Source organism: Dermochelys coriacea, chromosome 5 (assembly GCF_009764565.3).
Source record: "Dermochelys coriacea isolate rDerCor1 chromosome 5, rDerCor1.pri.v4, whole genome shotgun sequence".
Classification (NCBI taxonomy): domain Eukaryota; kingdom Metazoa; phylum Chordata; order Testudines; family Dermochelyidae; genus Dermochelys; species Dermochelys coriacea.
This window is the reverse complement of record NC_050072.1, coordinates 4,859,473-4,884,232: the sequence shown is the minus strand read 5'-3', so window position 1 is coordinate 4,884,232 and position 24,760 is coordinate 4,859,473. Positions and strand designations below refer to the sequence as shown.

General features: G+C 48.0%; 1 protein-coding gene across 2 annotated transcripts in view; it reads right to left on the bottom strand.

The window, feature by feature from the left end:
* The window catches only part of LOC119856363 (myogenesis-regulating glycosidase-like), a 35,893-nt gene extending 24,613 nt beyond the window's left edge, over positions 1–11,280 (bottom strand). Inside the window, exons 1-2 of one of the 2 annotated variants that reach the window (XM_043514862.1) lie at positions 11,062–11,164; positions 554–661 (exon numbers count right to left, since the gene is read on the bottom strand). The gene's annotated coding sequence lies outside the window, so the exon portion shown is untranslated. Of the gene's footprint in view, positions 1–553; positions 662–11,061 lie in introns of both variants that reach the window. The other variant, XM_038403765.2, reaches the window with a different exon arrangement.
* Positions 11,281–24,760: the final 13,480 nt, after the last annotated feature.

Genomic DNA, 24,760 nt, shown 5'->3' with positions numbered 1-24,760 from the left:
CCAGATAGCAAGTGTAAAAATCTGGGACAGGGGGTGGGGGGTAATAAGTGCCTATATAAGAAAAAGCCCCCAAAATAGGGACTGTTCCTATAAAATCGGGACATTTGGTCACCCTACTTAGGCATGGATTTCATAGATTCCAAGGCCAGAAGGGACCACTGTAATCACCCATTCTGATGTCCTGTATAACGCAGGCCATAGACCTTCACCAAAATAATTTGTAGAGCAGATCTTTTAGAAAAAAACATCCAGCATTGATTTAAAAATTGTCAGTGACAGAGAATCCACCACAACCCTTGGTTGATCCACATGGGTTCATGCTATTAACCCAGCTCTCATGTTAATAGATCCTTGGGATACTAACAACAAATGAATGCAATAGAGCATGAATGTAACTCCCAAAGCCAGAGAGCTCATGTGGTTTACACAGTGTCTTTTGATCAGGAAGTTTTTGGGGAAGAGGTGGGATGAGTTTAAACTCAGTCTTGCCTGGTTTTCAAAATAGCACAGATCTGGGCAACTTACTTTATATTTCAGTTCACTTCTAACCTACCAGAGAGGACAATTACTATAGCCAGGGTGAAGACATTTGTCATAAGCATTTACACAGCATTTTCCAAATCACCTTCACACTAAATTGGTTGTCACCAGAAGTGGACACCTGCAAAACAAAAAAAGCACACACGGAGTAGCCCTCCGAAGGGAAAGTGTCTAATGCGATGCGGGGAGATTTGTCCACACAAACCCAACAGCAGCAGTGTTTGTTAGGCCAAAAACGTACTCTGGAGGAGGAGTTTGAAATCTACACAGATGGCACTATGAAAGTGGCCAAGTGTATGGAGCACAGCAATAGCAGTCATCAGTTCCCATATGGATAGGGTTTACACGACTCTGGCCTGCAATTTACCGCTGTTCCATTAACGTTAATATCGGATTGAAAGCAAAGCCTTTGTCTTTTGCAGCACTGAGTCTTTGGCTGGCACATATTTGTCAATAGACGGAAGGCTTCTCAAAAGCGCTCAGTGTTAGCCTAACTCTACTCCTATGGAAACCACTGGGATTTTTACCACCAACGTCACTGGGAGCAGAGTTAGACCAACGGTGAGGGCTTTTCCGGAGCCCGCCCCATACAAACAGTCATCTGTTTTGGAGAACACTTGTTTTAACATTGCAAGAGTCTCTCTGCATCCCAGCATTTGCAACCCTTTGTCTAGTTCCTTAAACGGAGATACTCATATCCTGATTTTCCAAGAGTGCCAAGTACCCAGTAGCTCCCACCAGTTTATAGATACTAAGGGACCATTATGATCATCTAGTCTGACCTCCTGCACAACACAGGCCACAGAATCTCACCCACCCACTCCTGCGAAAAACCTCACCCATGTCTGAGCTATTGAAGTCCTCAAATCTTGGTTTAAAGACTTCAAGGAGCAGAGAATCCTCCAGCAAGTGACCCGTGCCCCATGTTACAGAGGAAGGCGAAAAACCTTCAGGGCCTCTTCCAATCTGCCCTGGAGGAAAATTCCTTCCTGACCCCAAATATGGTGATCAGCTGAACACTGAGCATATGGGCAAGACTCACCAGCCAGATACTACAGAAAATTCTTTCCTGGGTAACTCAGATCCCACCCCATCTAACATCCCATCACAGGCCATTAGGCCTATTACCAAATCATACCATCTCCTCCACAAACTTATCGAGTTTAATCTTAAACCGAGATAGATCTTTTGCCCCCACTGCTTCCCTTGGAAGGCTATTCCAAAACTTCACTCCTCTGATGGTTAGAAACCTTCGTCTAATTTCAAGTCTAAACTTCCCAATGACCAGTTTATATCCATTTGTTCTTGTGTCCACGTTGGTACTGAGCTTAAATAATTCCTCTCCCTCTCCGGTATTTATCCCTCTGTTATATTTATACAGAACAATCATATCTCCCCTCAACCAGTTCGACCATCTATCTGAAAGCCTAGAGTTAGCCTCCTATTTATGGGAATTCTAGCCCTTGCATCCAAGCAGTGGATGCTTCTAACGTTATTTTGGATTGCCACAAACAGCAACACAACTGCCATTTACCCCTACCCATCACCTACTAAAGAGTCTTAAACACTGCACGCCCTACCTCTCTGGGAAGATTTAAAAGAACATAATCTTCCCAGAAGTAGTCTTGTTTCCTTATTCTAGACCAAGTATAGGGTTGCTCTGTGTATGGAAGAAAACAAGAACAGACTTTTGCAAACACGTCAGATACTGGGACGCAGTTTATGTGCCATCACAGTTTGCTTTGATCCAGCCAGAAAGTTTAGTTTAGTCTCCAACAATAGCATAGCACCCATTTATTTGTGACTGGATCAAAACAAAACAACCACATAAAAAAAAAAACCTACACAAAGCCCTCCTGACTGAGGTATTTCTGTCACAGATCAAAGATGTGCTTTATATTTATCTGATCTTAGCCTTAGTCAACACTTTGTATCTATTGGTCACAGGTAAGACCTGGACTAGATTTCTTCTGCCTGAAGTGGGATCTACCTAGAGCTCGTTGGAAAATTTGAATCAGAATAGTTTTCTTTGGAAAAACGCCATTTTGCAAGATTGTATTTGATAAAATTTCATGTGAAACTTTTTTCAAAATTTTTTTTAAAGTGTCAGAACATCCCATTTTCCCCACAAAGATTTGAGTTTTGTTTCAAATGTACTTATACAATTTTTTAAAGAAGGGTTGAAATCAAAATTAAACATTTTGAATTTATTCAAACAAAAATATTTTGCTCAAACTGAAATCGAGTTTTGCGAAAAGTTTTGGCTTTTCATCTGTCCTTGGAACAAAAAAAATTCAGATTTTTTTCAGTCCTGTGAAAAAAATCTTGAGATTTCTGATAGTTCTTTGATGAATAGAAACTAGAATAACCACAGCAGCGCTAGCTTCACTGTAGTTTTGTAATTAGGTCATTTTAAAGAGAAATTTAAAACATGCAATTTATCTTTATCAGCAAGGTAGGATAAATCAGGTCTAAACTGCTCAGGAGATAGGGATCTCTTTTTTACTTAACACACCGGTGAGACAAGCAAGAATTCCATCCCAGGACTGTGTAGCAATAGTTTCACTTAAGCGACACAAAGCTTCAACAACAAATCGGCAAGTGAACTCCACCAAGTTTACGGCCAGCTCGTAAAAGTCCAGACGTTTGAAACAGTAAAGGCTCATGCCCGTTAATTCAGGTGAAATGATCCCGGTGTGGAGGACCGGCCCCGAAAAGTCTGCACCACTTAAGCGCTCAAAACGTAAGCTGTGCGAATTTCACCGTAAGCGATGAGATAACCCGCTGCAGTCGATGCATGAGAAATGTCACCTGGGAGCTGAAGCACTGATCTGCAGGAACCAAAAGGACCCTAAATTGGTAAGCTATTATTCCGATCTGCTCGACTGCACACGTGCTCACCTCTGCTAAGGTCACGATGGTTAGCAGGGATGACTGGAGGACCTCAGCCTCGGGTGACCAGACGTTCCGATACTTAGTTGTTTGTCCCGATATTTTGCTTCGGCGACCCTCTGGCTTTTTTTTTTTTTTTTTTTTTGCTTGAGGCAGCAAAAAACCTAGGCTCACCCCCCACCAGGGCCGGCTCTGTGGTTGCCCTCCCCATGTGTCCTGATATTTTGTTCTTGTCATCTGGTCACCCTACCTCAGCCTCAAAGCTAAAAGCCACAGCCACTTGAGGTAAAGGAGTAGCTCATTAACAATGAATAACGATCAAACTGGGGCCAGCCACTAGAGGGAGATGTGATTGTTTGGACCAAGCCAGCGAATCACACTTGGACCTTCTGATTTCCCACAAGCACCGTCTAGTACAACTTCACAGACTGATCAGCACCTGCAACAATCCTGATTATATTCACATCAGGTTAGGCCCTGGTTTATCAGCTGGCCAAGACTCCCTATCCAGCAGGAACGTTGTGGGGGAAGAGGGGGTTTGGTGGTCCAGTACCCTCCAGAATCGCTCTCTTATGTGCAGTGGTATCTCCCTCCCAGGTCTACAGCTGCCAAAGTCACTAGCCAGACAAATTAGCCCTCTAGTGGCTTGGTGCCGTGGAAGCCAGCTTTCCACAATGCCCAGCTGCTGGAGCGGAGGAAGAAGTCATGGCTCCTTCTGCCAATGGAGCACCCGTTGGCATCTCCCAGAAAGCAGACGCAGAAGACAGGCACTTCCTCCCCACAGTCAGTGCAGTTGCACCTATGTGCAGCCGCAAGGGAGTCAGCAATTTTCTGGTGAAAGTGGTTTTGATGTCGTTATGCTGGTTTCCAGGTGACAGCCAAGTAGTGGCTGCTTCGTGCATTCTGCAGAAATGCCTCCTTTCCAGATGGCGCTTTCATGCCAGAGGCCAGCGATGAACTTGTCGTTAACCGGCCCCTGAGCCCATGGCCCCATACAGATTGCCCCAGCCTTTCTGGCATAGCTTCACCTTGCCTCCTGCGTGCATGCTGGACTTCCTTGCGCTGTAGTACCTGGATCCAGCAGCTGCCCTAGCCACCTCCTCCTGCTGTTTTTGCCACAAGGGTCCTGGCAACATCTCGCTCTCCCCATGAAACTGTAGTGTGAGCCACACAGCTTAGTACCCGCCCTTTAAAAACCTCCCCATAAGTTGTTGAGCCTAGTGGTGACCCTGTCTCCACATTTCTGTGTCTGCATATTTTAAACCGGTTCAAAAATAAGCCCGGCTAAGATTCCACTTCACAGCTTAGAAAGGAATATCTCCATAAAGGAAAACAGTACTTTGTCCAGACACATTTGACACTTCCAGCGTCTCATCTTTCTGATGACTGATTAAGCGGGTGTGCTCCACTGCTACGTACTGGCAGAATCCCAAGCAAGACTATAGCAGATACCAGTACCAGCAGAGAACATGTACTGGGAAGAGAGGAGAGACAGGTTCCTTTGCATCGGCCTATTGGGACATTAGCTTATTTTCAGGGTACAGCACCTTTAAGTTTCTTCAGACAGACAGCCTCCTGGAGACAAGCTGCCATTTTGCAAGGCAAAGCTGATCCAGCAGGTTTGGGAAGGTCACACGCCTCCTGCACTCCCAGGAAGACTTGATGTATTCTCTTCTCCTTTCCCATACATAATGAGAATCTAAATGACAGTATGTGTTGCCAGCTCTTGCGGTATTGGGTGTTTTTGGTAAAGCCCCAGCTCCTGCAGTCATGTGGTTATGTGAGAATCTCAGCTTTCATTTAAAAAAACAAATCTAGCTCTCATGGGTTTGGAGAAAAACATGCAGGGGGAAAGTCCACAAAGGCTCAAAAATCAGAAGGCAACTCGAGAAGTGTTTTAAAAACTCTTACGACTTTGGGGGCCCGACTCCTGATTTTTTGAGCTCTAGAGGTTGGCAATATGGAGCTTGTGGAAATATTGGGTGTCTGGGAAATAAGAACTTGCCTCGGTGTCGGCCAGTTACTAAACAGGGACAACGTACTCAGTGCTAAATAAAGACACGGAAGTCAGAAGCCATGTCCTGTAGAGGCCCATCCAAACGCCCTTTCCTTCCAGGTCTCTGCTGGCACTTGAATAAATCTGCACAAACAGACTACATATTGAAACTCTGCAGAGTTCTCTCCTAGCATAATACCCATATCCTAGGAATTACTGTGAACTTTATAGTCTAATCTTGCATTTCTCTAAAGGCTATTCTAGGATTTGATCAAATTTGGAATGTCCTTTTACATTACAGTCATGTCCAGACACTTGATCAGTTATGTAAGGAGTCAACTCTGCAACGGCAGAACTTGAAGGAAAATTGTCAGGTATAAATGTATATATAATACAGGACTTCCTTATTTGAGTTCCTAACAGCACTCAGAGTTACTAAAACTGAGTTTTCAAGACAAATTATGCTTTTCTCCAATAAATGCCATAGGCAGTGTTGTTGCCAACTTCCAGCATTTTAACAGAAGTCGCATGGTTTTTCTTAAACCCCTACCTCCCGTAGGGATGCTATTTGAGCATTTCAGTTTTCACTGATAGCTAGTTCTAGCCCTTCTGATTGCGGAGCAAAACTCGAAAACAGGACTCCAAGAGGCTCAAGCCAGAAAGAAAAACAGCCCAAATTATGACGACTTTTTAAGTGTAATAATAATATTTAAGCAAATCTCATAGTTTTTGAATGCTTGTGGTTGGCAATACTGCCATTGAGCAAAGTACAAAAATTTGGTGTAAATGGTCACATTTACCTATTTTTAGGCCAGTTGCTCATGAGTTTCCCTTAGCAGGGAACAGCAGATAACGCCGGGAGATGTTATTTTCCCCACTGCCTCCACATACACCCCTTTTTTTGAGACTCTCAACAGAAGCATTTCTATTGATGATCAGGTTTTATACAGCCCTGACTGAATCCCTTTAAGTCTCTGCCAAAGGGCAAAAAACCATTACCATACGATTGCAATCTCCTCTCGTCGCATCACAATCGCCTCTTTTGTTATTGCCAATTTGTCATCAAATCTGGCATCACATGTTCTCGAGAACAATCGTCCTGAATAAACCTTTGATGCTGACACCAGGGTTACGCTAGAAGCTTGCCAGCGTAGTAATGGCGGATAGAAATGTTGCCAAAAAGCCACACCCCTATTCCAGCAAAAGTCCTAGTGTAGCTAGGAAAAAAAAGACAACTTATTTCATTCAGGGAACCAGTGTAATCTACACCAGCAAAAGCACACGTTTGCCAGTATAAGCGGTGTCTCCACTGGGAAGGTTTGCTGGTATCAGTATACCTGTCTTCAGATTTTTATTGTTGCTGTGTGCTGTATATCTGGGTAGCTATATTGGCAAGATTTTGCTTGGTGAGACGTGACCTTAGGGCAAGTTAGGGCCAGGCACGTACTAGGTGGAGCAAGCAGCCCTTCCCTCTCCCCTTCTCCAGGGGCATCACACAGGCAGTAGCTACAGCTGAGCTGCAGGGTACGGTCCAGCCAACACTTCTGGAGGGGCATGCCCTGCCAGGGATGTACCTACGGCCCCACCACTGCAGAACAGTATGGGAGACATACCAGGCAGGAGCTGGGAAAGCAGGGCATGTTTTTTCTGGGAATGAAGCGGGTCCTGCTTCGCAGGAGGCTCGCTAGTGCCTTCCCTAGGCATAACCCCTCCTGGCATAGCATCTCCTGGCTTGCCCCAGAACAGTCCTGCTTTGGAGATGACAGAGTTTTGCCCTTTAGCTATTCCAAACTGGTTCCTCAACTTCCGATGTTCCCAGCCCCACGGGCCTGGCATTGCCAGTTCTAATAGGAGCTTGGCACAAAGGTTAGGGAAAGACCCCAAACTTCCAAGCCAGCCTTTCTCCAGTAGGCACAGCCATCGCCCAGGACAAGGGGATGGCCTGTTCTTGCCCTTGCAGCACTGTGCATTGGTGTAGAAGGAAACAGCATCACTGGCATTCTAACTGGTCATGGGAACATGGGAACTGGTGGGGGGAGGGATAGCTCAGTGGTTTGAGCACTGGCCTGCAAACCCAGGGTTGTGAGTTCAATCCTTTTTAGGGGGCCATTTAGGGATTTGAGGCAAAAACTGAGGATTGGTCCTGCTTTGAACAGGGGGTTGGACTACATGACCTCCTGAGGTCCCTTCCAACCCTGATCTTCTATGAAACTTCTAGGCTTGGACACTGAGAACCTGTCTAAATTGCACTTCAGACATGCTTGGGCTAAGGAGCTCAGTGACTTACTGTGAAACCATGCGGCTAGAGTCCTGTCCAGGAAACGCCAGCACCTGGTTTTCAGTTCAAACATCTTCAGCAACAGCCACGTCAGCTTGAGCGGTCAGATGCCACATTGCCAGCTAGCCTGAGAGCAAGCCAAGTGAGGGATTGGATGGGACACCACCAAAGTCAACACAGCAAAGAATGGGGCTGGCGACTCAGTTTGGAGCATCCTTTCCTCAAGGCAAGTCCTGCCCCCAGTGCGGTGTTTGTAGTGCTGTGTTTCAGAGATCCTGACCCCACAGATCCTTAAAGATCTCATAACCTTTGCCATAAGAGTAAGGTGTAATGACTCTTGGGGGCTGGTCAAATTCAAGCTTGGGTAACGACAGTCTGGCTCCCTAAATCCTTCCTGCAGTTTTCATTGGCCCTTGCATCCTCCTTCACTTTCCTGTCATCAGCTGCTTTTTTTTTTTTTTTAATTGTTGCTCCGCACCATTATGAAGATGCCACACTTCGCCTCAGCGATGGCTGCATTTTGATGGTAGGTGAAGTTAGTCCTGTGTAAAACCGCAGTGACTTAGGGCAAAATGGGGCCCAGGGCCACCAAGACCTTCTGTCCCATCCCAGTCCCCAACAGTCCAACTGGTCTTTGCCCTTGCCCATCCTCATTGAATTCTTGATCATCTGAGGGAGGCAGCCCTACCTAACCCACCCACCTACCTGCAAAGCCTGGCAGTGCTCCCATCCCATCCCAGACGCCCACTTCTGACCATGGCGCCAAGATTCCCAAGGGGCTTGCTCCAAGGTCTCCCACTGGTGTCTCATTTGCACTGAAGTGCTTTGCTCTCCATCTGCCGGAGATTTTTTAGAAGGGCTCAGCTTCCAGAGCAGGTACCAGAATGTAAGGAGAGCGGAACTCCCATTCCAGCACCTAATAAGTAGCCTGGTTTTCCAGAGAGCTCAGCATGCTGCTTGCCGAGCAATTCTGAAATCCGAGCCCCCACGAATATTGGGGGGAGAGGGGGCATGATGTGGTGCCGCATCTGGTTCAGGGTTCCTAAGCTGAGTCTTCCACATTTAATTCTGCTGTCTTGCTTGCTGCAGCGGAGTCTCCAAGAAGTTCAGGAACGTTCTAGCTTCCAAGAACGATGAATCACACCCAAAGAGCAAGGCAGGGCAGTGGCTTAAGGCCTGATGGCCACAGCACCACCACTTCCAGTCGAGATGCTGAGGACTTGTTAAAATCCTCTCCGGGACACCAAATAGTTCAGCAGGCAGGTCTGCAGCTTGCTCATATAAAGGCGTTGGGATGGCTATTAGGAATACAGTCCCCTTATTCCCACCCATCTAGAGACCTGGGTTGGCATCTACCTGCCTCCTGGCTTGTGAGCCGAGATGGCACAAAAGGCAGCCTTAAAACTGAAGAGTAAATTGGAAGGAGGGGGGGATTCTTGTGTCTCATAAAGAGCCTCAGCTTCCATGGCTCCAGGGAGCACTTACACCTGCAGAGAAGGTGATTAGCTACAAGCCAGCTACTCTTAGGCCAAACATTCACTGTTGCATAATCACATTTCCAGCTAATGTTGTCATTGCAAAACATGTACATATAGTGCTGCAGGCCCCGCCGCTCTGCCTAAACAGACGGGGGCACATTCCCTGACCCCAGGAGTTTATGGTCCAAAGAAGATTAGCTATCAGTCATAGCTGCATGGAAAATTAGCACAGCTCCATTTAACAACTCAGAAGGATTATATATCAAGGTTGGTTTCCGAGTAGCAGCTGTGTTAGTCTGTATTCGCAAAAAGAAAAGGAGGACTTGTGGCACCTTAGAGAGACTAACAAATGTATTTGAGCATAAGCTTTCGTGAGCTACAGCTGAATGCATCCGATGAAGTGAGCTAAAGCTCACAAAAGCTTATGCTCAAATAACTTTGTTAGTCTCTAAGATGCCACAAGTACACCAAGGTTGCAGACTCAGTTCTTCCCTCCCCCCCCCATACATGCTATTTCGTACAGGACCTCACAACTATCCAGGTATTTTAATGCTCCCATCTCTATGGTACCAAGCACAACTCACTGGCATTAGCATTTTCAATGGTCCATTAAGGGTTCCCTAATATCACAAAGTTAATAACAAACAAGTTCACGCTAACTCTCCCAACTCCAGATTACGTATATTGCAGGGCAGTGAACTGGGTTTCTGCTCTCCTTCCACCCTTCAGCTGATGTGTGCGTGTGTTTTATAGTGCACTTATTTGGTAATTATAGTCCTAAAATGACAGCTGGTTAGTAACACGCCAGGTGCAGGGTACATCTGGAAGAGGCAGCTTGGCTTGAGGGATTAGAGGTTTCCCTGTAGCGCATCCATCCCACCCATCAAAAGTTATTACAGTAATTAAACTCTCAAGGCAGGGGGCCAGACAAAGAGCCCTGAGCCCAAAAGCCATTAGTTCTAGAGTCCTGTATAAAAGACACCTGACTTGAGTCTCCCCCATTCATAAGGTTACTGCATTCCTTTGGGGGATCCCATTGTCCCCACACAGCAGGATCTTTTAACTCAGCCTGGTAAATTTGAGCTGCAAACTCCAGTCCAGCCCCAGAGCTTACCTTTTATTTCAGGGCTCAACGCTACCCAGCACCGTTTTCCATATGATTTTTTGTTGTTGTTGTTCTTCTTCACTGCTTAAAAAACCACTAATGTGAAGGAGTCTGTCCCCCTGCACTCCCCAGGCACAGAATTCAAAACCCGTCCGTGAAGAATCTCAGTGCATTATCTATTAACCAAAGAGTCCACGGCTTCTGCTGGTGCATGGGGGCGAGCCAGAAAACGGAAAGGAACTGCCTGTTAGCCCGCAGAGTGCTGACAACGCACCCGGAGCGTAAAGGGAAACTCCCCGCCCGACTCCCCCCGTGCAACGGCAGGATTTGGTCTATTTTGCAATGATTTCTGGAGGGGAGGCGGCTGCAGGCAGAAGTCTCCAACGCCACAGACGCACGCAGTTAAACAGGGCGCCTTGATATGAGCCAGCCATAACAAGCCCCAAAGTGTCACAAGGAGGGGGGGGGGGGGACACCCTAGTCCAACTGGAAATGCAGATCCCGCAGCGGGGCGATGGCGCAGATCCTGGCTGATTAGTCCTTGATCTCCTGCAGCCTGGCTCTCGGCAAGCCGCTCAGCAGTGCGGGGCGACAGCCAGGGATGGGGCTCGCCGCCGGGCAGGTGGCCCCCTGGCCCGCCGCACGGGGGGGGCGTTTCTTTATATGGCTGGGGTTCCCCCAGCCCCATTTGGCCAAGGGAGAGGGACCCGGGAGAGGCGAGCGCCCTGGATCCCACAGCCTCCCTCCTCCACCCCCACGCCCAGAAACTCACCTTGGCTCGGCACCGTCCCCAACGCGCCCCGGTGTGACTGGGGCGGGAAGCGCCGCCTGGTATTTGGGGCTGCGCTGCTTGGTTCCTCATTGGCTCTTCAGGTGTGTGTGTGGGGGGGCACTGTGGGGCCAGCGGGATGCTGGGAGATGTAGTTTGCAGGCCCGGATTGGAGGGGCCGGGCGGGGGGAGCCGGGGAGGACGGTGCGTCTCGGGGGCGCTTGGGTCCCGCAGCGTGCGCTCCGGGAGGCGCATCATGCTCCCCCTGCAGCCACGTCCCAGAGCCTGAGAGTCCGGGAGGGGGCAGGAGCCTTCCCTGCAGGGCACTGGGGAGAAGTTCCCCCCCCCACACGCCCCCTCTCTCCCCTTGGCAGGCTGGCCACAGCCCACTGAGGAGTGACGGGGTGGGAGTGAAACTGCCCCAAGCCCAGTCTTATAAGGCAGGCTGGGGGTCCCAGCCCGCTCACCGCTAGGCAAGTGAAATAATCCGGGGTAAACTGATTATAGCACTGGGGAGGCAGTGGGGTAAACTGGGCCGTTGTGTGGGAGGGCATCAGAGCTTGCTCAGCTGTGTGTCACAAGCCCTCTACTGCTCACGGCGAAGGAAGGTTCTCCTTTAGCTCACGCAGGAGTAGGGTGACCAGATAGCAACTGTGAAAAAACAGGACAGGGGGTGGAGGGGAATAGGCACCTATATAAGAAAAAGACCCCCAAAACGGAACTGTCCCTTTAAAAACGGGACATCTGGTCACCCTATGCAGGAGGTGCTTTGGAAACAGAAGGCCCCCGCCGTTGCTGGGGGGGGCACACGGTCTGCAGTTCTAGTAGCAGCTAAAGGCCTAGATGGTTATGAGTTTTTTATGGGGGCAAACAGGGGTCAGGTTGAGGAAGTGGCAGAGCCATGGGATGAGGTCACTGCAGAGGAGAGTGTGGGAACTGAATTTGCAGGCGGGGCCAGATGACTCCTGTTCTGGGCCCTGGACGTTTTATGGCCATGATATGAGGCCCCTCTGCCCAGCCCACTGGAGGGTGGCATGGAACCCCCCTTTTCCTCCCAGAGAGCTGCAGCAGTGCCATGGGGTCGCTTTCTCCCCTCCAGGAATGGCAGCAAGAACCCTCCCAGCACTTACTCCAGCAGCCTGGGTGTCTCTGCTTGACAAGGGAAGGCTGCTGTACTTTTCTCCTCAGAGTTGCCTGTTCGGGTGGGCTTGGCAGAGTCCCCAGAGCTGTGTTTCTTGGCGATATCAGCCCATAGAGATGAATGGGCCAATTCACCCCTCTGAGGGGGATGGTGTCTGACTCCTTGCAAACTTCAGCAGCCTTCACTGTGTTTGTTACGCTCCCCTGTCTCAGAGCCATTGTCCCAGGCTCTCTACAGACCCAAGCATCAGTAACAGCCAGGTCACATTTTTGAGTTTTTCCTCCCACTAGGGTGACCAGACAACAAGTGTGAAAAATCAGGACGGGGGTGGGAGGTCATAGGAGCCTATATAAGAAAAAGCCCCAAATATCAGGACTGTCCCTATAAAATTGGGACACCTGGTCACCCTACCTCCCACTCACTAGGGCTAGAAACTATTCCCCCCCCCCCACTGCAGGAAACCTGAGATTCTGAAGTAATCCCAGGACTCCAGGACCTGGCGCCCTAGGCCTGGTTCTGTAGCTCAGTGTTGCCCTGTGTTGAAATTAAGGCACATTTAAGCTTGGACTCCATTGGTTCTATCTTCCAGTTTAGTGTTCTTGTGTACTTGGAGGCATGATTCTAGCCAAGCATGCTTAGACGTGGCCCTGGTCAGCACATCTGTAGACAGCCACGCAGCCTTCAGCCACTGATGTCTCAGCCAGCCTGTTTCTCAAGGACCAGATCCACTAAGGATGGGGAGTACAGAAGGGAGGGATAAGGGAACACGTGTCCTTTGCAGGAAGGCAGGGGAAGTTGCTTCCCAGCCTCGGGAAGTGATTAAAAGGTGAAAACAACTCAGAAAGCCTGAGTTAAACATTACCCTGTATAACCAGTTGGCCTAGATCGAAAGGCAGGGCAGCAACAGGAATGGGAATAGGCCGGGTATAAATATGCTGGAGTGACTGAAGTCCCAATTTCACTAACAGGGCTGTTACATAGCTCTGTACACTCCACAGGGCCGCTCTGCCATGGTGTGAGTCGCTGACAAGTGACTAAATGGAGCTCCGGGTGATACAGTAACGACCCCCTGACTTCCGCTTATGTGCCAGATAATCCCAACGCGGCTGCCAAACCAGAAGGCTTCCTGCGTTGAAAACACATTGGAAACACTGTGGAACTGGTGCCTTTTTCATAGTTAGCTGCGTGGGATGTACTGACAACACGGGCAGAGCTCTGCACCGATAGTATATATAATGTCACCCTGATATTTGCAGAGTTCCCTGCGCCAAGGATAGGAATTACAGCAAATCCCAGGACAACATCTGAGCCACACAGACTGACCCAGTGTGTGTGTGTGTGGGGGGTTTCATGGAGGTTCAGGGGTCTGCCCACAGGGACCGTATCAATTGGAAAGCTTTAAGAATGACTGGGCGAGTGTTATATGATTTCCTCTATTTTATTATTATTGGAGTACCAACAGCTTGCCCGGTGCTGTATACGGATCCAGTCCTGCAAAGACACATGCACAGTTTCAATGATCAATGGAATTGATGGTACAGTGCATAAAGGCAAGCATGGGCTTAGATCTCCATGGGACTGGGGCTACGATACAAAGAAAAAGACAGTCCCTACCCTGAAAAGCTTACTGTCTGCCCGCCAGAAACAGAGAAGGCAGGATGCAGTGGGACCCTGAGGAGGGAACACACTAGAATGGGATTTGAAGAATTATTGTTATAATGGGCCAGCTCTTTAGCCAATCAGTATCAGAATCAATGGCGCGAAGTCAGGGGAGCTGGGATGCTTTAGGCTAGCTGAGGATCTGGCCCAGTGACTCCAGTTGAGCTATGCCAATTTATACCAGCTGAAGCTCTGTCCCAATGATTCCAAAGCAGCTACACCAATTGAGGCCACCTGGCCCATTGACTTCTATGAAGCTATGCTGATTTAGGTCAGCTGAGGATCTGGTCCAGGGATTGGACTGGTTCATTCCCTGAACATTGCAAAGCAGTGAAGGAGGGACTTTAATGTAGGAGGGTGGTGGCACAAATGTCTGAATAAATATTGTTTTGATACACTCTCCTTAAAATACTCTTGTATCAATTGCAGGCTTCACGCTGCCCTCTCCACTGGACCACACTGCCTCTCATAAAAGGTTCCAGTTCCACAATACCTAAATACATTTTCAGTGTGGGCAACACATATTGTGACCACTATTAAAAATATTTCTTCCCTACAGGGTTCCTGGACTGCCCACGCGACCCAGCGGAGCAGGGGTTCCTATGTGCATTCGTAACGAGAATTTGTAAGAGAACAGCCTGTTGAGTACATTAACATGCGCGCACTGAGGTTGCTGTAGCATTTTGCAGGCATCAGTCGTTCCTATAAATGGACATGTTGATTTCCCAATGGGAAGTGGACAGCTAAGTGTGCAACAAATCTGTGGGGATCAGAGGAGAGGTAACCTGTGGTTAAATCACTGTATGGTCAAATCTTGGCTCTGCCACAGGCTCCCTGTAGTTGACCTTGGAGTAGGCAAAGCTGATCAGCTGCAGCTGTGGGTTTTGTAAATTACCGGTAAACTCAATCAGGAATCGATTGCTATCCGGCTATTCCTGGAGACAGAAGGAAATGCTGAGACCGCAGCCTATCATGCTGACTCTTGTCTCATTCTTTGCTTGTACTCCCCCATCGGTCCGTCTGGATCCCTCTGTTGTCTCCTGTCTTAAATTGAAAGCTCTCTGGGGCCTGGCACAATGGGGGTCTGGTCCACGCCTGGGGCTCCTAGATGATACAGTAATACAAACAAATATCCAGGTCACCACAGGGAGGACTGCTTTCCTGGCTGGTGGCTGCCTAATGAAGTGTGGAACCTGGGCGAGGATTGAGATCTTTGATAGTTGTGAGTTTATTTAAAGTGATGCAAATTACACACATGTAGATTAGGTGCCTGATCTGGAGAGGTGCAGAGCACCTGCAACTCCCATTAAAATGTGTGGGAGTTACTGGTGCTGGGCACCTAGCAGGATCAGCCTGTGGGTCACACCCAAGGGAAGTTGTTACTACAGTTCTGACTAGTGCTATAGGTGTGCGTGGTAACAAGACCCAGGCTTTCCTCTGAAGAACTTACTGTCTAAGGGCCTGATGCTGCCAGGATCCATCTTGCCTTCAGTGGATGTGAAGGTCTTTCAACACCTTGCAGGATCAGACCCGTCATTAAAAGCTGTGATTCTGTTCACGTTGATGTCAGTGGGAGCAGGCCAAAAGGTGACGACGCTGCCCTCCACACTGCGAGGTCGGCGTGGCTGGGAGAGAGCTCCCAGAGTCACTGATACACGCTCACTGTCTCCATTGCTTCAGACCAGAGTCGCATCCTGCCATTTGGTCTCCCTGAGCTGGTCCTGGAGGATGGTATCCTGCTCCCCAGGTAAACACGCCATCATACACACTGCCTGAATGCTAACAGCCGGTGTCACTCACACAGGGTGTCCAATAGTACACAGCATGATGGAGATGCAGAAGGAGCCTGCCAGTGGCCACAAGAAATGTAGCCTGCCAGACATTAACACTTGGATGTTGCCAGGCGTCTGGCCCTGAAAACCCAAAATGAATGAACATCTTTATAGAATAAACGTCTTTATAGGATGTTCTCCAGCTTCACAGGCAGGAAGTAGAGACCACAGCACAGCAGATGGAAATCTGACCTATAGTCAAGTCTGTGGGCTGCCCCACAGCTCCAAATGTAGTGAAATAGTTTACCACTGAGCAGGGATGCACCTCTGTTATGCTAGGATGTAGAGGCTCTGTGGAAATAGATACAGCTCTGCCCTTCCTCTGGCCCAGGGCAAACTATAAGGCACAAAAGAGATGCTGCTGCTTTGTTTTTTGCTGTTTATGCAACAAGTCCAATATGAAGAAACTACACCAACACGGTTGCATCCCAAATAACGGTGTTTTCTAAATATACAAGACATCCAAGGCCTGGGAACGTACATACACTAGCTCCTGGGTGGTTTCTGGTGGCTTCTAAATCATAGACCATCATGAGCACCATGAGTCTGCTCACCAGCTATTTAAAGGGTTACCGCTCTATTCCTATAAATTGCACACACACAAATCGCTTTCAACCATGTCAGACTAATACGCTTCATCGCAAGTGAATGCGTCTTTAAATGTGAAAGCCGGAAATCCACCAAAGGTACTGTCAGTTTCTCTCTGACCTTGGATGGGTAGATGCTGCCACCACCCAAATGCAAAAAACCCCTTTGAAACCAGAAAGGCACACTTGGGAATTCCTTCCTGCAGGGTAACCTCAAGCCCTTTCACCCCCCCTCCCCGGGGGGAAGAGCTGAGAAAGAAAAACAAAGGAAATCAGCTGTTGCCATCAGCTAATTAAACAACATATGCACAAACCTCTTAGGACACCAAAAATCCAATCCTGTTCCTAAAAAAGGTAAATTTTATTAAAAACAAAAAGAAAGAAAATACATCTGGAACTTGGGCTTTTGCTAGATTTAAAAAACCCATTTACAAAAATTAAGCATCAAGGTTTAGCTTGAGGTTCAGCTTAAAGGTTACAAGCAAAGCAAAAAGATTTGGGATTAGCACAGAGGAGTCCACAAGCCAATAAGAAATGAAAGAAATAACCCTAATCGCGTCTTCCTAGACATTCCCTGATTTACTTACATATTTGGGGTTGTAGATAAATCTCTGCATTAAGCGTCTTTGCATAACTGTGTTTCATTTTCATATGACTTTGTATTATGCCTCTTCATATAACCTTGTATTAAGTCTTTCCATATACAACCTCTGTTTTCATACAACTTTAAATCAAGTCCTTTGATATAGGAACTTGGTATCAAATCCTTGTATAGAAACTTTGTATTGAGCCTTGGTATAATGTTATAGCCCCTAAGGATAGTTAAAGTAGAAGAAAAATGTCTTTTTGCTAGGAGTAGAATAAGATCTCCTCTCTTTTAATCAATTGCCCTGTTGAATGAATGAGGTGTGAATGAGTAAGGCGTGGAAGGCAAGCACCTCCAAAAAGCTGCAACAGTTGGAGAGGGGATGGAAGCCAGACCCAAGAACAATAAAACTTATCAGGTGGGCTAATTAAAGAAGATCAGACATATTGATGGTCTTGGGAGTTAGAAGCGAGCACCTTCTTTTGAAAACACCCTCTTTTAAAATAAATGTGGCAGCATTAAGACAACACTCAGAAGGAAGCGCCACAGATAACCAACTGACACAGACACAGATTTTGCATCTGGTACAGATTTGCATGAGAGGGAAGCTGCTATAAATGTGAGGTGTCTTGCAGAGGATCCCGGGTCTCGTCTTGTCAACATCGGAGCATGAGCTGGATTGGCAGAAGCCTGGCTCCACCTCTCCCCCATCTAACTCACCTGGCCAGTGAAGTTAAGGAGAGCCACTAGTTGGTAACAACAACAAGACAGAGTGTGCTTGTGTGTGTGTGTGTGTGAGTGCATGAGTGTAATATAGATCATATGTATATGATACAGTGTTGATTGATACATGTATTGCCAATAAATGTGGCGCTTTGCCTTATCCCCCCTGAAAAGATCCTGTGCAGTACTTTAGGTACAATGGGCTTTTAGATAAATAGGTTTGAGGTGTGATTTGATGCTTTTTCATACCTGGTTTTAAAGCTGCTTACACATTGCTGCTCTGTGTCTCCGGTCTCCAGAGAACAACAACAGACACAAAGGGAAATTTTTCCCCATTTTTAAATGTTTTAGCCTTCCCATTGGTTCTTTTGATCAGGTGCCCACTCCCTTTCCTTTACTTGGGGGACTTTTAAGACCCCTTACAGGTAAAGCAAGCAGAGAACAGCCACTAAGAGGGACTTTATAGCTAACTGATTGGCTGGTTGTTCATAAAAGGGAGCTACCCCTCGCCCTTCATTTATCACAGGTAAATTCCCGGAGCAAAGGTCAGCATCAGGAGTCAAAAGAAAAGGAGTACTTGTGGCACCTTAGAGACTAACAAATTTATTTGAGCATAAGCTTTCGTGAGCTACAGCTCACTTCATCGGATGCATTTGGTGGAAAATACACTGGGGAGATTGATATACACACACAGAGAACATGAAACAATGGGTTTTATCATACACACTGTAAGGAGAGTGATCACTTAAGATAAGCCATCACCAGCAGTGGGGGGGAGGGGGGAAGGAGGAAAACCTTTCATGGTGACAAGCAAGGTAGGCTAATTCCAGCAGTTAACAAGAATAGCAGAGGAACAGTGGGGAGTGGGGGGGGGGGGGAGGGAGAAATACCATGGGGAAATAGTTTTACTTTGTGTAATGACTCATCCATTCCCAGTCTCTATTCAAGCCTAAATTAATCGTATCCAGTTTGCAAATTAATTCCAATTCAGCAGTCTCTCGTTGGAGTCTGTTTTTGAAGTTTCTGAAACCTGTCATCAGGAGTCAGAAGCCAAAGCCTAAGCCGAAGGGAAAGCCGGGATCGTGATTAGGAGGTGTAGCTGAGGGTCAGAGCTGGGAGTCAGAAGGCAGGACGGAGCTGGGTGCTCGGGCAGGAACAGGTACAGCTAAGACAGGGACTGGAGCAGGACTAGAGACAGTGGAGGCCAGGACAGGACCAAGTGCAGCTGCTGGCAAGGAGCCCATTGAGCAGCCACTGGACTGCTGCTGCTACTGAGCGTAAGTATCCGCTGGCCGGTCAGATAGCACAGTCAATCAGTCAGCTTCCATCAGGGCTCCCGCTCCTCAGGTTGCCAGGAGACTGGCTCCATGGCAGGCTGTCCCCTGGTACAGACAGACGTCTGAACGCCTTCAAAAGCAAATGCCTCCAGAAAATACGAGCTAGTGAATGGAATGAAGTGATAACAAATGCCGAGATTCGTCAGCTAGTGCAGAAATCCCTCATCTCTAAAGTTACCCAGAAGAGAGTATGGAAGTATCTGGGATGTGGTCAGACTGAAGCTAGATTCTCTGCCTGGGCAGGGATTTCATTGGGCCGCTGTAGTAGGGTGACCAGATGTCCCGATTTTATAGGGACAGTCCCGATTTTTGGGTCTTTTTCTTAAATAGACTCCTATGACCCCCCAACCCCCTGTCCCAATTTTTCACATTTGCTGTCTGGTCACCCTACGCTGGCGCCACATACCAACAGGGGCGACTGAAAGAATTACTCCATCACACTGTCCTCAAAGAGGGAGAATGTCTGGGACTGAACAACACAGAGGACATGTAACAAGCTGCCCAAGAGATCCAGGGCCTTGTTTGGGTCCGATACGATGCTTGATGATATGGGAAGGATTCAATCTCATCTTCATGATTCACCATTCCCCAAATCCTTGAATTGCAGTAATGCAAGGCACGAGGCAGTAGCGGAAGGGAGTCAACTGCGGGTTTAAGGGGAGGGATGAATGAGGCAGGTTATTTACAGTATCAAGAACCTGTTGGCATGAGAGCTTTTAGGGCCAAAACCAAAGTTCATTAGACTTTGCAAAAAGACTCCCATACCCTTCAATGGGCTTCAGTTTAGGTCCTTAATGAAGAACACGATAGCCAGGTGCATTCTGGGAGATCATAGAATATCAGGGTTGGAAGGGATCTCAGGAGGTCATCTAATCCAACCCCCTGCTCAAAGCAGGACCAATCCCCAACTAAATCATCCCAGCCAGGGCTTTGTCAAGCCTGACCTTAAAAACCTCAAAGAAAGGAGATTCCACCACCTCCATAGGTAATGCATTCCAGTGCTTCACCACCCTCCTAGTGAAAAAGTGCTTCCTAATATCCAACCTAAACCTCCCCCACTGCAACTTGAGACCAGTACTCCTCGTTCTGTCATCTGCTACCACTGAGAACAGTCTAGATCCATCCTCTTTGGAACCCCCTTTCAGGTAGTTGAAAGCAGCTATCAAATCCCCCCTCATTCTTCTCTTCCACAAACTAAACAATCCCAGTTCCCTCAGCCTCTCCTCATAAGTCATGTGCTCCAGTCCCCTAATCATTTTTGTTGCCCTTTGCTGGACGCTTTCCAATTTTTCCATATCCTTCTTGTAGTGTGGGGCCCCAAACTGGACACAGTACTCCAGATGAGGACTCACCAATGTAGAATAGAGGGGTATGATCATGTCCCTCGATCTGCTGGCAATGCCCCTACCAAAATGCCATTAGCCTTCTTGGCAACAAGGGCACCCTGTTGACTCATATCCAGCTTCTCATCTGCTGTAACCCCTAGGTCCTTTTCTACAGAACTGCTGCCTAGCCATTGGGTCCCTAGCCTGTAGCAGTGCAAGGGATTCTTCCGTCCTAAGTGCAGGACTCTGCCCTTGTTGAACCTCATTTGTCTAGGTCCCTCAGTATCCTATCTCTACCCTCCAGCGTATCTACTACTCCTCCCAGTTTAGTGTCATCTGCAAACTTGCTGAGGGTGCAGTCCATGCCATCCGCCAGATCATTAATGAAGTTATTGAACAAAACCAGTCCCGGGACTGACCCTTGGGGCACTCCTCTTGATACCAGCTGCCAACTAGACATGGAGCCATTGATCACTACCTGTTGAGCCTGACAATCTAGCCAGATTTCTATCCACCTAATAGTCCATTCATCCAGCCCATACTTCTTTAACTTGCTGGCAAAGATACTGTGGGAGATCGTATCAAAAGCTATGCTAAAGTCAAGGAATAACACATCCACTGCTTTCCCCTCATCCACAGAGCCAGTTATCTCGTCATAGAAGGCAATTAGGTTAGTCAGACATGACTTGCCCTTGGTGAATCCATGCTGACTGTTCCTGATCACTGTCATCTCCTCTAAATGCTTCAGAATTGATTCCTTGAGGACCTGCTCCATGATTTTTCCAGGGACTGAGGTGAGGCTGACTGGCCTGTAGTTCCCTGGATCCTCCTTCTTCCCTTTTTTAAAGATGGGCACTACATTAGCCTTTTTCCAGCTTCTGGAACCTCCCCCGATCGCCATGAGTTTTCAAAGATAATGGCCAATGGCTCTGCAATCACATCCGCCAACTTCTTTAGCACCCTCTGATGCAGCGCATCCGGCCCCATGGACTTGTGCTCGTCCAGGTTTCTAAATAGTCCCGAATCTCTTCTTTCTCCACAGAGGGCTGGTCACCTCCTCCCCATGCCGTGCTGCCCAGTGCAGTAGTCTGGGAGCTGACCTTGTTCATGAAGACAGAGGCAAAAAAAGCATTGAGTACATTAGCTTTTTCCACATCCTCTGTCACTAGGTTTCCTCCCTCATTCAGTAAGGGGCCCACACTTTCCTTGGCTTTCTTCTTGTTGCTAACATACCCGAAGAAACCTTTCTTGTTACTCTTAACATCTCTTGCTAGCTGCAACTCCAGGTGTGATTTGGCCTTCCTGATTTCACTCGTGCATGCCTGAGCAATATTTCTATATTCCTCCCTGGTCATTTGCCCAATCTTCCACTTCTTGTAAGCTTCTTTTTTGTGTTTAAGATCAGCAAGGATTTCACTGTTAAGCCAAGCTGGTCACCTGCCATATTTCTTGTTAATGTGCTGGTCACCTGCCACTATTCTTTCTACACATCAGGATGGTTTGTCCCTGTAATCTCAATAAGGATTCTTTAAAATACAGCCAGCTCTCCTGGACTCCTTTCCCCCTCATGTTATTCTCCCAGGGGATCCTGCCCATCAGTTCCCTGAAGGAGTCAAAGTCTGCTTTTCAGAAGTCCAGGGTCTGTATTCTGCTGCTCTCCTTTCTTCCCTTTTTCAGGATCCTGAACTTGACCATCTCATGGTCACTGCCTCCCAGGTTCCCATGCACTTTTGCTTCCCCTACTAGTTCTTCCCGGTTTGTGAGAAGCAAGTCAAGAAGAGCTCTGCCCCTAGTTGGTTCCTCTAGCACTTGCACCATGAAATTGTCCCCTACACTTTCCAAAAACTTCCTGGATTGTCAAAGATGTAGTTCAGCAGGACTCTGAGATCCACTCCCTCAGAAAAATTTCTGAAGCAGATTTTGCCTTGGGACTGTCACAGGAAAGGCTGCAAAATGCTTCCTGCCCTCTACTGCCTCACTATGCACTGCATATGTGTATTGACTTATGTTCCTATGTGATTTATATTGCGCTCCTGTATGGTGCTTTCTAGTTATAGGATCAGGGAAGGTTTCCAGTAGCTACTATTTTGGGGAAGTTTATCATTTTAGCTGTTTAATAACATCAAAGCATTCCCTGTTGGACCTTGGCCTCCAGATCTTGGCTTTTTTCCTTACTCCATTTCAGTTGTTCGGTTCTTAGAGGCTAACTTGGCAAAAGCGAGTGAGTTATAAACAGCCCTGACTGTAAGTGACGAACGTGTTTATTGTTCGTTGGGCCGGTATTATTATCACATCTATTTCTGGCTGCGTTAATGTGCTGTGCTCCAGGCATGTTCTTTTGCAGCCTCCTCCAGAGACCTTTGCTTGCGAAAGGTGCCAGGCTAACAGCCCCAGAACGTGCAGTGGGTTTGCTACAGAACAGGTGCAGCCCAGATCAGCAGCAGCCTACATGAAGGGAGCCAGTGATTCTTTTACTGCCACAGAGAAGAGACTGCTTTCACCTTCAAACCTTTAATGTATTTCTCCTTACAATACCCCTGTGAGGTACAGGATCCCCGTTTATGGGGAACTGAGGCTCAAGAGACTAAGACCCAGATTTTAAATGTTAGGCGTTGTTTTGCTCAGCACTGCAGGGCCTTTAGGCAGCTAAATACCATTTCCAAATGCGACATAAGCAATCAGGAGCCTAAGTCACTTCTGAAAATGGGCTGTAGCTATCTAAGTCACGCAGACCTCGCAACACTGAATGAAGCATCGGCAAAACACCTTTAGAAATCTGGGCGTAAGTGACTTGCCCAACATAATGCGGGCAGTTTGCAACAGAGCAAGGAACCGAATTCAGATCTCCCAAGTCCCAGGCTTTCACTTTAACCACGGGGCAATCTTCCCACCCTACATGAGCCATCAGGACTGACCCTGGAAGCGTGGACAGTGGGATGGGTCGGGGTTAGATACTTGCTCTGCAGTTCCGTGTGCTGCACTTGTTCTGTGGATAAAGACAGCACTTCAGATGCCTGGGCTGGTAAATCCTCTGTGGGGAACATACTGGCCCATGATCAGGTCAAAATTCATATTCTGCAGGCAATTCACAGTTCCCTCCTTTGTGGTATTTCCATGCTCACTGATCACGGCTTCAGAAATGTAAACGTAAGGATACTCCGATTGTCGTTGTATCAGCTGCTGCCCAGCAACCTTGGCCTGTGTCACCCACGTCTAATGAGCAAACACTGGAGATCTTCAGATCCACACTGGTATTTTCCAAAAGCCCTCCCTGGTGGCTCTGTACCCAGTGTTGGGACTAGCACATGGGGGAAATATTTTTCCCCCCAGCACATAATAAAAAGCGAATGGGGGGGGCCCTTTAGCTGCCCGGGGACCCACTCAATTGTTTAGTCTGCTAATGCCTCACGCTGGCTCTGAATGTACCTTTAAAAGACAGCATGGTAGAGCTCGTCTGAATCTCCTCCTTTGGGAGTGCATCAGAGGGGCTGGGAGAGACTCCTTGTGTGGCTCTATAATGAAGGCTAGTATGGGCCTGGTTCTGATCCTGCATGTGCCTTGTGCCAGCATGGAGTGGGTGCGGCCATGTGAAGAAGTCTGCAGGACCTTGTCTGCTTGTCCTTTGGTTTCTGCCTGATGCGAGGGGCTGAGTGTATTTAAACTCCACTGGCTGCCCTCCACGTGACCTCCCAGGAGCAGAAGCCCAAGAAGGGCTGGCTCCTCTCACTTCATCACAATGTTCCCTCTGTGGAGGTCCAGTCTCAGAGCAATCGGCCAGTGAGATGCGTCAGAGCTAGAGCCTGAGCTTAGCCAATTTCCCCACATTCATTCCCACCCCAGCTGCCTGGAACCCCAGAAGAGATGTGCTCTCTGCCCATAAAAACACTGGATGGGCCTTGCGTGTTCCTTTAATGTTTTCATGTTCCCTTAAGGACTTTATGCTGAGAGGTCTCCACGTTCTCCCCCCAACTCCACTGGCTGATGAGGGTGCTCAGCCCCTGTCTGAATCAAGTGCTTAATAAGCAGGTATATTAACCAACCCCTTTTAGTTGCTCATCCCTGACCCAGCAGGTTGATCTGAATGCTGGGCTGGGGGTCAGGACTCCCGAGTGCCATTCCTGATCGTCCTGGACAAGTCGCTCCCCCAGCTGCACATCTCAGTTCAATGGAATTAATACCACCCTAACTCACAATGGGCTTGGAGTAAGTATCTTTTATGCAGAGGAAGGGGCGGTGTGGGTGTGAGGTATGAAGAAGCAGAACGTAGGCAGGGATTCTGGGGCAGAGTTAAGGTTGGCTTAGCAAAAGATGACTCAGGCAACCCTGGGGCCTTCGTCAGAGCCACTTAATTGGATGGCTCCCAGCTGCAACACCCAAAAAGCACCTTCCCCTATTCTGCACCAGCCTGGGGCTGCTGGTGGTGGTGGTGGGGGGGCAACCAGTTGGTGGTGTGTGGGGAATGGGAATGTATCTGGATTGCTGTGTGGGTGGAGAAAGGGAATTAGGGACACA